We start from the raw sequence: 14,179 nt of genomic DNA, 5'->3' as shown, positions 1-14,179 counted from the left end.
AACAAAGTAATAGTCGGGCGTTGGTGCCCACCACGGGGCATCCTCCTTTCAGTGCGGGTGAGGGACCTCCTGGTGCCCACCCGGACCGGGAATACCCGTGGAAGCCTCGCCCTTCCAGGGAGCCGATTCTGACCTCCTGGATCTTATCTTTTCCAAATTTAAGCGGGGAAAATCCCGCTCACAAAGAGATGGGAAGCGCCGCGGAGGATTCCGGGAGTCCGTATGCAAAGCAGCAGGGCGGTGACGTCACGGCGCGGGGACATCCGGGTTCCCGGACGCCTGAGGGCCCGAATGGGCCCCGCGGCCAGAGGGAGCTGATCGGTTAAATAATAAAATAAAGTTCGGTCAATTAAATTATAATAAAAAATAGAGTAAAATCAAATAAAAATGTAAATAGATTTCAAAAATAAAATAAATAAATAACAAATGCCGTCGTTATTATTATATGGGAAGCTTCAAAAATTAAAGGCATAGAGTAAAATCAAATCAAAATGTAAATAGACTTCAAAAATAAATAAATAACAAATGCCACCGTTATTATTATATGGGAAGCTTCAAAAATAAAAGGCATAGAGCAAAATCAAATCAAAATGTAAATAGACTTCAAAAATAAATGAATAACAAATGCCACCGTTATTATTGTATGGGAAGCTTCAAAAATAAAAGGCATAGAGTAAAATCAAATCAAAATGTAAATAGACTTCAAAAATAAATAAATAACAAATGCCACCGTTATTATTATATGGGAAGCTTCAAAAATAAAAGGCATAGAGTAAAATAAAATAAAAATGTAAATAGACTTCAAAAATAAATAAATAACAAATGTCACCGTTATAATTATATGGGAAGACTGTGAGCCCACTGTTGGGCAGGGACTGTCTCTATATGTTGCCAATTTGTACTTCCCAAGCGCTTAGTACAGTGCTCTGCACACAGTAAGCGCTCAATAAATACAATTGATGATGATGATGGAGTCAGAGGACGTGGGTTCAAATCCCTCCTCTGCCACTTTCATTCGTTCTTTCAATTGTATTTATTGAGCGCTTACAGTGTGCAGAGCACTGGACTGAGCGCTTGGGAAGGACAAGTTGGCAACATATAGAGACGGTCCCTACCCACTTAATAATAATAAAATAATAATAATAATAATAATGGCATTTATTAAGCGCTAACTATGTGCCAAGCACTGTTCTAAGCGCTGGGGAGGTTACAAGGTGATCAGGTTACCCACTGTTGGGTAGGGACTGTCTCTATATGTTGCCAACTTGTACGTCCCAAACGCTTAGTACAGTGCTCTGCACACAGTAAGCGCTCAATAAATACGATTGATTGATTGATCGATTGATTGATCAGGTTGTCCCACAGGAGGCTCACAGTCTTCACCCCAATTTAATAATAATAATAATAATGGCATTTATTGAGCGCTTACTATGTGCAAGGCACTGTTCTAAGCACTGGGGAGATTACAAGGTGATCAGGTTGTCCCACGGGAGGCTCACAGCCTTCATCCCCAATTTAATAATAATAATAATAATGGCATTTATTAAGCGCTTACTATGTACAAACCACTGTTCTAAGCGCTGGGGAGGTTACAAGGTGATCAGGTTGTCCCACGGGGGGGCTCCCAGTCTTCATCCCCATTTTATAGATGAGGTCACTGAGGCCCAGAGAAGTGAAGCGACTTGCCCAAAGTCACACAGCTGAGAATTAGCAGAGCTGGAATTTGAACCCATGACCTCTGACTCCAAAGCCCGGGCTCTTTTCACTGAGCCACGCTGCTTCTCCATCAGCTGTGTGACCTTGGGCAAGTCTCTTAGCTTCTCTGAGCCTCAGTGACCTCATCGGTAAAATGGGGATGAAGACTGTGAGCCCCACGTGGGACAACCTGATCACTTTGTATCCCCCCAGCGCTTAGAACAGTGCTTGGCACATAGTAAGCACTTAATAAATGCCATCATTATTATAATTATTATTATTAAAAAGGAGGGAGAAAAGCGGGGTGTAAATGGATATGGCTGAGAACAGTGCTCTGGTGCTTAGAACAGTGCTTGGCACATAGTAAGCGCTTAATAAAATGCCATTATTATTATTATTATTAAAAAGGAGGGAGCAAAGCGGGGTGTAAATTGATATGGCTGAGAACAGTGCTCTGGTGTTTAGAACAGTGCTTGGCACATAGTAAGCGCTTAATAAAATGCCATCATTTTTATTATTATTAAAAAGGAGGGAGAAAAGCCGGTTTTAAGTGGATATGGCTTAGAACAGTGCTTGGCACATAGTAAGTGCTTAATAAATGCCATCATCATCATTATTATCATTATTAAAAAGGAGGGAGAAAGCCGGGTGTAAGTGGATATGGCTTAGAACATTGCTCTAGCACTTAGAACAGTGCTTGGTACATAGTAAGCACTTAATAAATGCCTTTATTATTATTATTATTATTATTAAAAAGGAGGGAGAAAAGCCAGATTTAAGTGGATATGGCTTAGAACAGTGCTTGGCACATAGTAAGTGCTTAATAAATGCCATTGTTATTATTATTATTAAAAAGGAGGGAGAAAAGCCGGGTTTAAGTGGATATGGCTTAGAACAGTTCTTGGCATAAAGTGCTTAATAAATGCCATTATTATTATTATTATTATTATTATTATTATTATTATTATTTATTATTATTATTATTAAAAAGGAGGGAGGAAAAGCCGGGTTTAAGTGGATATGGCTTAGAACAGTGCTTGGCACATAGTAAGTGCTTAATAAATGCCATTATTATTATTAAAAAGGAGGGAGAAAAGCCAGGTTTAAGTGGATATGGCTTAGAACAGTACTTGGCACATAGTAAGTGCTTAATAAATGCCATTATTATTATTACTATTATTATTATTAAGAAGGAGGGAGGAAAAGCCGGGTTTAAGTGGATATGGCTTAGAACAGTGCTTGGCACATAGTAAGCGCTTAATAAATGCCATCATTATCATTATTATTAAAAAGGAGGGAGAAAAGCCGGGTTTAAGTGGATATGGCTTAGAACAGTGCTTGGCACATAGTAAGCGCTTAATAAATGCCATCATTATCATTATTATTAAAAAGGAGGGAGAAAAGCCGGGTTTAAGTGGATATGGCTTAGAACAGTGCTTGGCACATAGTAAGCGCTTAATAAATGCCATCATTATCATTATTATTAAAAAGGAGGGAGAAAAGCCGGGTTTAAGTGGATATGGCTTAGAACTGTACTTGGCACATAGTAAGTGCTTAATAAATGCCATTATTATTATTATTATTATTATTAAAAAGGAGGGAGGAAAAGCCGGGTTTAATTGGATGTGGCTTAGAACAGTGCTTGGCACATAGTGAGCGCTTAATAAATGCCATCATTATCATTATTATTAAAAAGGAGGGAGAAAAGCCGGGTTTAAGTGAATATGGCTTAGAACAGTGCTTGGCACATAGTAAGCGCTTAATAAATGCCATTATTATTATTATTAAAAAGGAGGGAGGAAAAGCCGGGTTTAAGTGGATATGGCTTAGAACAGTTCTTGGCACACAGTAAGTGCTTAATAAATGCCATTATTATTATTATTATTATTATTATTAAAAAGGAGGGAGGAAAAGCCGGGTTTAAGTGGATATGGCTTAGAACAGTGCTTGGCACATAGTAAGTGCTTAATAAATGCCATTATTATTATTATTATTATTGTTAAAAAGGAGGGAGAAAAGCCGGGTTTAAGTGGATATGGCTTAGAACAGTACTTGGCACATAGTAAGTGCTTAATAAATGCCATCATTATTATTATTATTATTAGAAAGGAGGGAGGAAAAGCCGGGTTTAAGTGGATATGGCTTAGAACAGTGCTTGGCACATAGTAAGCGCTTAATAAATGCCATCATTATCATTATTATTAAAAAGGAGGGAGAAAAGCCGGGTTGAAGTGAATATGGCTTAGAACAGTGCTTGGCACATAGTAAGCGCTTAATAAATACCATTATTATTATTATTATTAAAAAGGAGGGAGAAAAGCCGTGCGTAAGTGGATATGGCTTAGAACAGTGCTCTAGCGCTTAGAACAGTGCTTGGCACATAGTAAGCACTTAACAAATGCCATCATTATTGTTATATGGGATAATTATTATTATTATTAGAACAATTATAACAGTTCTAACAGTTATTAGAACAGTGCTTAGAACAGTGCTTGGCACGTAGTAAGCGCTTAACAAATGCCATCATTATTATTATATGGGATAATTATTATTATTATTAGAACAATTATAACAGTTCTAACAGTTATTATTAGAACAGCGCTTAGAACAGTGCTTGGCACATAGTAAGCGCTTAATAAATGCCATTATTATTATTATTATTATTAAAAAGGAGGGAGAAAAGCCGGGTGTAAGTGGATATGGCTTAGAACAGTGCTCTAGCGCTTAGAACAGTGCTTGGCACATAGTAAGTGCTTAACAAATGCCATCATTATTATTATATGGGATAATTATTATTATTATTAGAACAATTATAACAGTTCTAACAGTTATTATTAGAACAGTGCTTAGAACAGTGCTTGGCACATAGTAAGCGCTTAACAAATGCCATCATTATTATTATATGGGATAATTATTATTATTATTAGAACAATTATAACAGTTCTAACAGTTGTTAGAACAGCGCTTAGAACAGTGCTTGGCACATAGTAAGCGCTTAATAAATGCCATTATTATTATTATTATTATTAAAAAGGAGGGAGAAAAGCCGGGTGTAAGTGGATATGGCTTAGAACAGTGCTCTAGCGCTTAGAACAGTGCTTGGCACATAGTAAGCGCTTAACAAATGCCATCATTATTATTATATGGGATAATTATTATTATTATTAGAACAATTATAACTTCTAACAGTTATTATTAGAACAGTGCTTAGAACAGTGCTTGGCACATAGTAAGCGCTTAACAAATGCCATCATTATTATTATTTGGGATAATTATTATTATTATTAGAACAATTATAACAGTTCTAACAGTTATTATTAGAACAGCGCTTAGAACAGTGCTTGGCACATAGTAAGCGCTTAATAAATGCCATTATTATTATTATTATTATTAAAAAGGAGGGAGAAAAGCCGGGTGTAAGTGGATATGGCTTAGAACAGTGCTCTAGCGCTTAGAACAGTGCTTGGCACATAGTAAGCGCTTAACAAATGCCATCATTATTATTATATGGGATAATTATTATTATTATTAGAACAATTATAACTTCTAACAGTTATTATTAGAACAGTGCTTAGAACAGTGCTTGGCACATAGTAAGCCCTTAACAAATGTCATAATTATTATTATGTGGGATAATAATGGCATTTGTTAAGCGCTTACTATGTGCCAAACACTGTTCTAAGCGCTGGGGAGGTTACAAGGTGATCAGGTTGTCCCCCGGGGGCTCCCAGTCTTCATCCCCATTTTCCAGATGAGGTCACTGAGGCCCAGAGAAGTGAAGTGACTTGCCCAAAGTCACACAGCTAATTGGCAGAGGTGGGATTTGAACCCATGACCTCTGACTCCAAAGCCCGGGCTCTTTCCACTGAGCAACCGTGCTTCTGCAGTATGGGGCAGTGGATACAGGACGTGGGTTCAAATGCTGCCTCCGCCACTTGTCTGCTGGGTGACCTTGGGCAAGTCACTTAACTTCTCTGAGCCTCAGTTCTCTCATCTGTAAAATGGGGATGAAGACTGTGAGCCCCACGTGGGACAACCTGATCACCTTGTATCTCCCCCAGTGCTTAGGACAGTGCTTGGCACATAGTAAGCGCTTAACAAATACCAACATTATTATTATTATTATTATTGTTATAAGGGAAAAGCGGGCTCGGTGGGTCTATTTGAACTCGTTGTGGGAATGGAATTGTACTCTCCCAAGCGCTTAGTACATAGTAAATGCTCAGCATGGCTCAGTGGAAAGAGCCCGGGCTTGGGAGCCAGAGGTCGTGGGTTCTAATTCCGCCTCCGCCACTTAATAATAATGATGGCATTTATTAAGCACTTCTCTGCTGTGTGATCTTGGGCAAACCACTTGACTTCTCTGTGCCTCAGTTACCTCAGCTGTAAAATGGGGATGAATAATAATAATAATGATGGCATTTATTAAGCGCTTACTATGTGCACAGCACTGTTCTAAGCGCTGGGGAGGTTACAAGGTGATCAGGTTGTCCCAAGGACAACTGTGCAAAGTTCTGTTCTAAGCGCTGGGGAGGTTAACAATAATAATAATAATGTTGGCATTTGTTAAGCGCTTACTATGTGCAAAGCACTGTTCTAAGCGCTGGGGAGGTAACAAGGTGATCAGGTTGTCCCACGGGGGCTCACAGTCTTCATCCCCATTTTACAGATGAGGGAACTGAGGCCCAGAGAAGTGAAGTGACTTGCCCCAAATCACCCAAATGACAATTGGTGGAGCCAGGATTTGAACCCATGACCTCTGACTCCAAAGCCCGGGCTCTTTCCACTGAGCCACGCTGCTTCGGTTGGCCCACGGGGGGGCTCCCAGTCTTCAGCCCCATTTTACAGATGCGGTCACTGAGGCCCAAAGTGAAGTGACTTGCCCAAAGTCACAGCTTATAAGTGCACTACGTGCAAAGCACTGTCCTAAGCGCTGAGGAGGTTAACAAGGTGGTCAGGTTGTCCCATGGCGGGCTCACAGTCTCCGTCCCCATTTTCCAGATGAGGTAACTGAGGCCCAGAGAAGTGAAGTGACTCACCCAAAGCCACACGGTTGATAAATGGACTATGTGCTAAGCACTGTTCTAAGCGCTGGGGAGGTTAACAAGGTGATCAGGTTTTCCCAAGGGGGGGCTCCCAGTCTTCGTCCCCATTTTCCAGATGAGGTCACTGAGGCCCAGAGAATAATAATAATAATAATGATGGTATTTATTAAGCACTTACTACGTGCGAAGTACTGTTCTAAGCGCTGGGGAGGTTAACAATAATAATAATAATAATAATGGCATTTGTTAAGCGCTTACTATGTGCAAAGCACTGTTCTAAGCGCTGGGGAGGTAACAAGATGATCAGGTTGTCCCACAGGGGGCTCATAGTCTTAATTCCCATTTTACAGATGAGGTAACTGAGGCCCAGAGAAGTGAAGTGACTTGCCCAAAGTCACACAGCTGACAATTGGCAGAGCCGGGATTTGAACCCATGACCTCTGACTCCAAAGCCCGGGCTCTTTCCACTGAGCCACGCTGCTTTGGTTGTCCCACGGTGGGGGGCTCCCAGTCTTCAGCCCCATTTTACAGATGAGGTCACTGAGGCCCAAAGAAGTGAAGTGACTTGCCCAAAGCCACACAGCATATAAAAGGGCTACGTGCAAAGCCCTGTTCTAAGCGCTGGGGAGGTTAACAAGGTGATCTAGACTGTGAGCCCACTGTTGGGTAGGGACCATCTCTATGTGTTGCCAACTTGGACTTCCCAAGCGCTTAGTACAGCGCTCTGCACACAGTAAGCACTCAATAAATACGATTGATTGATTGATTGATTGATTGATCAAGTTATCCCACGGGGGGGCTCCCAGTCTTCATCCCCATTTTACAGATGAGGTAACTGAGGCCCAAAGAATAATAATAATAATAATAATAATAATGACATTTATTAAGCGCTTACTACATGCAAAGCACTGTTCTAAGCGTTGGGGAGGTTAACAAGGTGATCAGGTTGTCCCAAAGGGGGCTCACAGTCTTCATCCCCATTTTACAGATGAGGTCACTGAGGCCCAGAGAAGTGAAGTGACTTGCCCAAAGCCACACAGCTTATAAATGGACTACGTGCGCTGGGGAGGTTAACAAGGTGATGAGGTTGTCCCACGTGGGGCTCACAGTCTTAATCCCCATTTCACAGATGAGGGAACTGAGGCCCAGAGAAGTGAAGTGACTTGCCCATAAGCCACACAGCTTATAAGTGGACTACGTGCAAAGCCCTGTTCTAAGCGCTGGGGAGGTTAACAAGGTGATCAGGTTGTCCCACGTGGGGGCTCCCAGTCTTCATCCCCATTTTCCAGGTGAGGGAACTGAGGCCCAGAGAAGTGAAGTGACTTGCCCAAAGTCCCACATCTTATAAAAGGACTACGTGCAAAGGACTGTTCTAAGCGCTGGGGAGGTTAACAAGGTGATTAGGTTGTCCCACGGGGGGCTCCCAGTCTTCATCCCCATTTTCCAGATAAGGTCACTGAGGCTCAAAGAGGTGAAGTGACTTGCCCAAAGTCCCACAGCTTATAAAAGGAGTATGTGCAAAGCACTGTTCTAAGCGCTGGGGAGGTTACCAAGGTGATCACCAAGGTTACCAAGGCCGGGCCCAGGGATTCAAGGCTGCTCGCGTTTTTTCACAAAGCCAAGTAAACGGCACGTTTTGTAAATGTGAACACCTTATTTATTTTCTATTTATTTATTTATTTTATTTGTACATGTTTATTCTATTTATTTTATTTATGTGTTTTGTTTTCTGTCTCCCCCTTCTAGACTGTGAGCCCACTGTTGGGTAGGGACCGGCTCGAGATGGTCATTCATTCATTCATTCAATTGTATTTATTCTTTCTTTCTTTTTCTTTCAATCGTATTTATTGAGCGCTTACTGTGTGCAGAGCACTGTACTAAGCGCTTGGGAAGTACAAGTTGACAACATCTAGAGACGGTCCCTACCAACAACGGGCTCACAGTCTAGAAGGGGTAGGCAGACAACAAAACAAAACATGTAGACAGGTGTCAAAGTCATCAGAACAAGTAGAATTAAAGGTATATGCTCATCATTAACAAAATAAATAGAATAGGAAATCTGTACAAATATATATACAAGTGCTGTGGGGCGGGGAAAGAGGTAGGGCTTGGGGGATGGGGAGAAAGGAAAGGAAAAAGGAGGCTCATTCTGGGAAGGCCTCTTGGAGGCGGTGAGCTCTCAGTAGGGCTTTGAAGGGAGGAAGAGAGCTAACTTGGCGGATGTGCGGAGGGAGGCCATTCCGGGCCAGGGGGAAGAAGTGGGCCGGGGGTCGACGGCGGGAGAGGTGAGAACGAGGTAAAGTGAGGAGGTGAGCGGTAGAGGAGCCGACGGTGCGGGCTGGGCTGTAGAATCAATCAATCAATCAATCAATCGTATTTATTGAGCGCTTACTATGTGCAGAGCACTGTACTAAGCGCTTGGGAAGTCCAAGTTGGCATCACATAGAGACAGTCCCTACCCAACAGTGGGCTCACAGTCTAAAAGGGGGAGACAGAGAACAGAACCAAACATACCAACAAAATAAAATAAGTAGGATAGAAATGTACAAGTAAAATAAATAAATAAATAGAGTAATAAATCTGTACAACCATATATCCATCTATACAGGTGCTGTGGGGAAGGGAAGGAGGTAAGACGGGGGGGATGGAGAGGGGGACGAGGGGGAGAGGAAAGAAGGGGCTCAGTCTGGGAAGGCCTCCTAGAAGGAGAGAAGGGGGGTAGGGAAGGAGGGGGCGGGGTGATGGACAGCCTGGAAGCCGAGAGTGAGGAGTTTTTCCTTGACTACTAGGTTCACAGGCAGCCACTGGAGATTTTTGAGGAGGGGAGAGCAGAGAGGAGGCTGATGCAGTAATCCAGTCGGGATAGGATGAGAGATAGGAATGGTTTCAGTGCCGGCCCGAACCAGGGCAGATTGAACCAGGGCAGATTGAGGAGGATCTCTTCCTCCCTTCAAGGCCCTGCTGAGAGCTCACCTCCTCCAAGAGCCCTTCCCAGACTGAGCCCCTTCTTTCCTCTCCCCCTCGTCCCCCTCTCCATCCCCCCGTCTTACCTCCTTCCCTTCCCCACAGCACCTGTATAGATGGATATATGGTTGTACAGATTTATTACTCTTTATTTATTTATTTATTTATTTATTTTACTTGTACATTTCTATCCTACTTATTTTATTTTGTCGGTATGTTTGGTTCTGTTCTCTGTCTCCCCCTTTTAGACTGTGAGCCCACTGTTGGGTAGGGACTGTCTCTATGTGATGCCAATTTGTACTTCCCAAGCGCTTAGTACAGTGCTCTGCACATAGTAAGCGCTCAATAAATACGATTGATTGATTGATTGATTGATTGGAAGAGATGAACAACCTGGTTAGATACTATTCATTCATTCACTCATTCAATCGTATTTATTGAGCGCTTACTGTGTGCAGAGCACTATACTAAGCGCTTGGGAAGTACAACTCGGCAACATCTAGAGACAGTCCCTACCTAACAACGGACTCACAGTCTAGAAGGGGGAGACAGACAACAAAACAAAATACGTAAGTAGGTATCAAAATCGTCAGAATAAATAGAATTATAGCTATATGCACATCATTAACAAAATAAATAGAATATTAAATATGTACAAGTAAAATGAATAGAGTAATAAATCTGTACAAATATATACAAGTGTTCTGGGGAGAGGAAGGAGGTAGGGTGAGGGGGATGGGTAGGAGGAGAGGAAAAATGGCTCAGTTTGGGAAGGGCTTCCTGGAGGAGGTGAGTTCTCAGTAGGGCTTTGAAGGGAGCGCTTTGAAGGGAGTGCTTTATTGAGCGCTTACTGTGTGCAGAGCACTGGACTAAGCGCTTGGGAATCAATCAATCGCATTTATTGAGCGCTTACTGTGTGCAGAGCACTGTACTAAGCGCTTGGGAAGTACAAGTCAGCAACATATAGAGACGGCCCCTACCCAACAACGGGCTTACAGTCTAGAAGGGGGAGACAGAGGAGAAAACAAAACACGCGGACAGGTGTCAAGTCGTCAGAATAAATAGAAATAAAGCTAGAGGCACATAATTAACAAAAGAAATAGAATAGTAAATATGTACAAGTAAAATAAATAGAGTAATAAGCCACACAGCTTATAAATGGACTACGTGCAAAGCACTGCTCTAAGCGCTGGGGAGGTTAACAAGGTGATCAGGTTGTCCCACGGGGGGCTCCCAGTCTTCATCCCCATTTTACAGATGAGGTCACTGAGGCCCAGAGAATAATAATAATAATGACGGCATTTATTAAGCGCTTACTATGTGCCAAGCACTGTTCTAAGCCCTGAGGAGGTTAACAAGGTGATCCGGTTGTCCCACGTGGGGGCTCCCAGTCTTCATCCCCATTTTCCAGATGAGGTCACTGAGGCCCAAAGAAGTGAGGTGACTTGCCCGAAGTCCCACAGCTTATAAAAGGAATACGTGCAAAGCACTGTTCTAAGCGCTGGGGAGGTTAACAAGGTGATCAGGTGGTCCCACGGGGAGGGGGTGCTCCCAGTCTTCATCCCCATTTTCCAGATGAGGGAACTGAGGCCCAGAGAAGTGAATCAATCAATCAATCAACTGTACTTATTGAGCGCTTACTGTGTGCAGAGCACTGGACTAAGCGCTTGGGAAGTCCAAGTTGGCAACATCTAGAGACGGTCCCTACCCAACAGTGGGCTCACAGTCTAGAAGGGGGGAGACGGAGAACAAAACCAAACATACTAACAAAATAAAATAAATAGAATAGATATGTACAAGTACAATAAATAAATAAATGGAGTAATAAATATGTACAAACATAAGTGAGGTGACTTGCCCAAAGTCCCACAGCTTATAAAAGGAGTACGTGCACAGCCCTGTTCTAAGCGCTGGGGAGGTTAACAAGGTGATCAGGTTGTCCCATGGGGGGGCTCCCAGTCTTCATCCCCATTTTCCAGATGAGGGAACTGAGGCCCAGAGAAGTGAGGTGACTTGCCCAGAGTCCCACAGCTTATAAAAAGAATACGTGCAAAGCACTGTTCCCAATGTTGGGTAGGGACCGTCTCTAGATGTTGCCAGCTTGTACTTCCCAAGCGCTTAGTACAGTGCTCTGCACACAGTAAGCGCTCAATAAATATGATTGATTGATTCTAAGCGCTGGGGAGGTTAACAAGGTGATCAGGTTGTCCCACGGCGGGGCTCCCCGTCTTCATCCCCATTTTCCAGATGAGGTCACTGAGGCCCAGAGAAGTGAGGTGACTTGCCCAGAGTCCCACAGCTTATAAAAAGAATACGTGCACAGCACTGTTCCCAATGTTGGGTAGGGACCGTCTCTATATGTTGCCAGCTTGTACTTCCCAAGCGCTTAGTACAGTGCTCTGCACACAGTAAGCGCTCAATAAATACGATTGATTGATTGATTGATTCTAAGCGCTGGGGAGGTTAACAAGGTGATCAGGTTGTCCCACGGCGGGGCTCCCCGTCTTCATCCCCATTTTCCAGATGAGGTCACTGAGGCCCAGAGAAGTGAAGTGACCTGCCCCAAATCACCCAGCTGAAAAGTGGAGGAGGCGGGATTTGAACCCACGACCTCTGACTCCAAAGCCGGGATCTTCCCACAGAGCTACGCAGCTCCTCCAGGGTTGAATCAATCCTGGAGATTGATTCAACCCTGTATATATGTATATATGTTTGTACATATGTATTACTCTATTTATTTATTTATTTTACTTGTACATATCTATTTAGACTGTGAGCCCACTGTTGGGTAGGGACTGTCTCTATATGTTGCCAATTTGTACTTCCCAAGCGCTTAGTACAGTGCTCTGCACATAGTAAGCGCTCAGTAAATACGATTGATGATGATGATGATCTATTCTATTTATTTTATTTTGTCAGTATGTTTGGTTCTGTTCTCCGTCTCCCCCTTCTAGACTGTGAGCCCACTGTTGGGTAGGGACTGTCTCTAGATGTTGCCAACTTGTACTTCCCAAGCGCTTAGTACAGTGCTCTGCACATAGTAAGCGCTCAATAAATACGCTTGATTGATTAGGGACTGTCTCTATAAGTTGCCAACTTGTACTTCCCAAGCGCTTAGTACAGTGCTCTGCACACAGTAAGCGCTCAATAAATACGATTGATGATGATGACGTTGCCAACTTGTACTTCCCAAGCGCCCAGTACAGTGCTCTGCACACAGTAAGCGCTCAATAAATACGATTGATTGATTGATTCTAAGCGCCGGGTGAGGATACAAGGTGATCAAGCTGTCCCACGTGGGGCTCACAATCTTAATCCCCATTTTACAGAGGAGGTAACTGAGGCTCCGAGAAGTGACCTGTCCAAAATCACCCAGCTGAAAAGTGGCGGAGTCGGGATTGGAACCCACGACCTCCGACTCTAAAGCCGGGATCTTCCCACTGAGCTACGCAGCTTCTCCAGGATCGAATCAACCAATCAACCGTACTAATCGAGCGCTTACTGTGTGCAGAGCACTGTATTAGGCGCTTGGGAAGTACAATCGATCGCATTAATTGAGCGCTTACTGTGTGCAGGGCACTGTATTAGGCGCTTGGGAAATACAATCGATCGCATTAATTAACCGCTTAGGAAATACAATCGATCGCATTAATTAACCGCTTACTTTGCGCTGAATACTGCACTAGACGGCCGGAAAATAGAAATTGATTAAAAAATATTAGGATTTATTTTTATAACAAGTAAAATCAGTCTCCGTGGAGACCATCAAAAATTGCCAAAGCCGACTATATTTCAAGTCGTCGTGGCGGGGTATTGGGAAAAGTTTTCAATTAGCAATAATCGCGCCTCGGATAAACCTCATTGGCTACGATACTGCCACTGCGCAAAGCTGACTTCCTCTTTCCCGCCCGCAATTAGCCAGGAATCCCAATCCCCTTTTAGCTGAGGCTGATTTCGTCTTCCACAAAACACAATTTGGAGCCCATTAATCCCGTTTCCGAAGGGAGGGGAAATCCATCCTCGCCGATCTACTAAAGGCGGACCCAATTTGGGAGAGTTTTGCTTCTTATTTAAGTAGAAAAACATCCTTTCGGTTCGATGCGAAGGATTCTGGGAGATCGCATGTTAACCGCCCGGTCATCCTTCGGGGGAACGCACTAATAATAATGATAATAGCATTTGTTAAGCACTTACTATGTGCCAAGCACTGCTTTAAGCGCTGGGGGGATACAATGGGATCAAGTTGTCCCACGTGGGGCTCACAGTCGTAATCCTCATTTTACAGAGGAGGGAACTGAGGCTCAGAGAAGGGAAGTGACTTGCCCAAGGTCACACAGCAGACAGGTGGCGGAGCCGGGATTCGAACCCGTGACCTCTGACCCCAAAGCCCGTGCTCTTTCCATTGAGCCACGCTGCTTCAATAATAATGATATTAATAATATAATACAATATAATATATAATATAATATAATACA

At 43.0% G+C, this 14,179-nt stretch overlaps 1 non-coding gene across 1 annotated transcript; it reads right to left on the bottom strand.

The window, feature by feature from the left end:
- Positions 1-13,454: 13,454 nt before the first annotated feature.
- Positions 13,455-13,595, bottom strand: LOC119943069. The gene has a single exon (XR_005455553.1). It is a non-coding gene; the product is annotated as a U4 spliceosomal RNA (small nuclear RNA).
- Positions 13,596-14,179: the final 584 nt, after the last annotated feature.

This window comes from Tachyglossus aculeatus, chromosome 21 (genome assembly GCF_015852505.1).
Source record: "Tachyglossus aculeatus isolate mTacAcu1 chromosome 21, mTacAcu1.pri, whole genome shotgun sequence".
NCBI classification, from domain to species: domain Eukaryota; kingdom Metazoa; phylum Chordata; class Mammalia; order Monotremata; family Tachyglossidae; genus Tachyglossus; species Tachyglossus aculeatus.
This window is presented reverse-complemented; position numbering and strand designations above follow the sequence as displayed.